Below are 3914 nucleotides of genomic sequence, written 5' to 3'. Positions count from 1 at the left end.
AAAGTTATGTATATATATATATATCTATGTATGGATACGGCTAAACAATAATCTGGCAGCCATGGAGATGAACCATAACAGTACAACCTGGCATCATAAAGATTACTAAAGGCTCACTGCTAGTTATGAAATGGAATAAAGTAAATGGATTGTATGTGTTAGATGGGTAAACTGTATCTATTGCTGAAGCTGATGCTATTAAAGTTCAAGAAAATGAGATGCAACTATGGCACTAAAGGATGGGTCATATAAGTGAACAAGGCTTGAGGGAACTACACAACCAGAAAATTATAGACAAGATAAAATAAAATAACAAAATAAAGACAAACAAAGCAATAACAAATTAAGACAAAGCTTTTTCTAACAGACTTTTGGATTATCAACACTAATACAATCTAATCTAAAGGAAAATTTTGTTAATTTAAGAGATGAACTCTATCTCTAAACAGAGAGATACACCACAAAATGTAAGAAACCTATCATAACTTAAAAAAACTTTCAAAAAGATCACTCATGCAACTAAGAAGTTTATGCTCAGTCTAATATAAATTAAAATACTAAATAAGAGGAACACCTCATGTAGTTAATGACCATTAAACAAATAAGCTCCAAAGCTTTTCACTTGACTGAGAAACAAAAACAGGGCAGTACTCATATATTTCAGTTGAGGAAACAAAACTAAGTAGACTAGCAAAAACAGAGGACAAATATCATCATCAGGCCAAAAAAAAAAGTTCATAATCTAAGAAGCAAAGATGGGCCAAAATAGATATAGACAAAATCAAATCCAATGTAAACAAGAATGCACTGCAAACAGGTTCAAGTTACTTGATACAAAAGCATCAAAGGCATTGTCATGTAGTGTTCAAAAACATGCATTATAAAACAGATTAATAATAAAGGTAATCTTTAAATAATTCTTCCTCTAATCTATTAACAGGTGATAACGCAAATAAAGCATTATAAAACAGAGAATAACAAACTTAGATATTCAAAAGCCCTCAGATCTCATAAGCTAATATGGTCATTAACAGTGTACATGAGAATTTTCATTATAAGCCTTAAGAGCACTCACAATAGATTCTGTAAAATAGACTTTTTCTGGTGAAAAAGTAGAGAGAGAGAGCAATATATATGTATGTATGTATAGAGAGAGAGAGAGAGAGAGAGAGAGAGAGAGAGAGACAAGGCTTATAATGCAAAACCATGAAACTGCTTCTGAAAATTAGATTTCCCATCACAGGGCAAATAAGCATGCAAAGAAAGTGAAAACTAACAAAAAAAAATGACAATATCTTCATATTATTACATAAGGCAATAAAATATATATTTTGTAGCTATAAAAAGAGACCATTTTAATATATAAATGCCTTCAGAGATTAATGCTAGAAATTTCATGAACATTGAAAATTCATTAAGAACCAATCACATCTTCAAGGTTTAAACACCACCACTTCAACCATCACCTTTGGCATTCGCCACCACCAACAGCAAACACAGATCATCATCACCACAGCCAACATGAGAAAATAGTAATAAATAAATAAATAAAATAAAATAATGGATCATGGTGAGTACCAAAGATGGTGAGAGCAGAAAAGATGGAGGCTCAAAATGAAATCAATGCACATATCAATACAAAAATAAAAGTTTTCATCATCAGGCACAAAGTAATCTAGAAACAAACTAAAGAACCGTGGAAAAAAAAGGAAAGTAATCATCAGGCCAAGGCATTGTTTCCAACATTGAGTTTTTCCATCACAGGGCTTGTTGAGGTACTGCTGAATAAAAAAAAATTAGTATACATTGTTCCTCTGATCTAAATAAATCATAAAGAAAAGAAACTCTTAAGACTTTAATCATCAAAAGTTTAATGTGTTTAAGTAAGATCAAGAGTAATGTTAGTAAAAGAACACATTGTTAGAATTCTAGTTTGTTTTAACTACCTGGGGTACTTTTGCTATTCTGTTGTCAGATCAAGAGTAATGTTAGTTAGTAAAAGACCATATTGTTAGAAGTCTAGTCAGTTTTAACTACCTTTTTTAGGAGTCGATATGAGTTGTTGAAATCAATTCTCATTAAAGTTTATTGAAACTTAAGCCTGTACATTTTCTCCACAATTCTTATTTGCACTCCTGGAAAGAATCTAAACTTCACTCTCACTACTTTCTGTTTCACCAAAACAAGACCATTTTCAACATTCTAAAGAATTCCAAAAAAATAAATAAATCAACTTTTCTCATTGGAATTTGTGTGCGAGTAATTTTGAAACACTTACATAAACTTCTTACAGCCTTTAAATAATTTCTCGCAGCGATCTTTTAACTCTCAGCTGACTGCTCTATAGAACACACATGTCAAAGAAGGCAATTGAATAGTATAGAAACTCTACATTGCATTAAATATTGATGTACAGAGAAAGAGAATTAGGGGCCTGGGAAAGGATTTGAAGGGCCAGGGGAAAGATAACCACAACTAATCACCCACTGATAATCTACTTTATCATTTTTTAACAGAAATTTTTTTTGTACATAATCCAACTAATTCAGGAAACTATTTCAAAACACCCCCACAGGACCCGTACCTTGTCAAAATAACTCCCCTTCTTTGCTTCTTTCTTCTCCAATCTGCCTTCTGCATTCAATTTCTGGATCACCAGGTGGTCAAGAACCTAAATGATACATGTAGAGATGTAAGTAAAACTTGTGAGAGAAAACAAAAGGCATTATTAGACTCTATAAAGCAAACAAATTTCTCAAGAATTTGAAGAGAATATCATCAACCATCTTTTCTTAGCTCGCTCCAAGATATCTTCCTCAACACTTTTGCTTGTGACAAATCTGTAGATGTTCACAACTTCTTGTTGGCCGATTCTATGAGCTCTACTCATTGCCTAAAAATGAACGCATTAATTAAGTAAAACCATTTTCTCTGATTATATTCTACAATGAAAAAACCCATAAAAAATAACATAAATTACCCAAAAGAAATTAAACCTGTAGGTCATTTTGAGGGTTCCAGTCCGAATCAAATATGATACCTAGGCCACCTGCCCGAGTTGAAAGAATGAAGCAGAAATCATCACTACCAGGTGCATTAAAATGACCCATTGCTTGCTGACGCAGTTCAGCCTTAGTGCTGCCATCTAGCCTTTGAAATTGAAACCCTCTATGTGACATATATTCTGCTAGTATATCCAACATTCTTACCATCTGCAATAAATCAGTATTATTAATTTAACCATCAGCAAATACTTATCTGGGCATTGAGTAATACAATATACTGCGAAGGCATAATCACAGTCTTAGATAGATAACTCCCATACTACAATAGTAAAGATACAGGAGCACTGAAAATCAGCAACATGCCTTTTATTTATCTGGATATATTGGCATTATAATTTTCTTCAGTATGAAAGAAAACTAACATGGTCATCAAAATGAAGATAACAATTAAAAGAGCGTAGAATAACAAGTCTCACCTTTTCAAAATAAGTAAAGAAATAAATCACAACTCTCACAAAGTAACCCAAGGATTCCATCAACTTCTAAGGTCTAAAATAATAGCATACTCCACAAATGCTAGTACCATAAATAAACTTACAACATTTCTTCATGCTCAATTTTACTTATAAATCATATACATGACAAAGTCATAGCATCAAGAAACATAATTCCAGATACTGTTTTAACATAACAAGTTAACTACAAGTTAAGTTTTGTTAATTTTGACAAAAGAGCATAGAAAAAAAATTCTTATACTGCTTTGATGCCTACAAAAAACCATCTACTTTGGATTCCTCCATTGAATGTCGAATGAAGCACTTCTTCAACTCAACCACAATATTTAAAAGTGAAACCTGAAAATAATAATTACACAAATGTTTCAGCAATTGCTTAATACGAAAACTAGAA

General features: G+C 32.0%; 1 long non-coding RNA gene across 1 annotated transcript; it reads right to left on the bottom strand.

Moving 5' to 3' along the window:
- Positions 1-2482: 2482 nt before the first annotated feature.
- On the bottom strand, positions 2483-3039 carry LOC133829229 (uncharacterized). The gene is made up of 3 exons (XR_009891630.1): positions 2997-3039; positions 2784-2893; positions 2483-2671 (listed from the first exon to the last, which is right to left on the bottom strand). It is a non-coding gene; the product is annotated as an uncharacterized LOC133829229 (long non-coding RNA).
- Between the last annotated feature and the right edge of the window lie 875 nt (positions 3040-3914).

The sequence above is a fragment of the Humulus lupulus genome, chromosome 4 (assembly GCF_963169125.1).
Source record: "Humulus lupulus chromosome 4, drHumLupu1.1, whole genome shotgun sequence".
NCBI lineage: Eukaryota > Viridiplantae > Streptophyta > Magnoliopsida > Rosales > Cannabaceae > Humulus > Humulus lupulus.
This window is presented reverse-complemented; position numbering and strand designations above follow the sequence as displayed.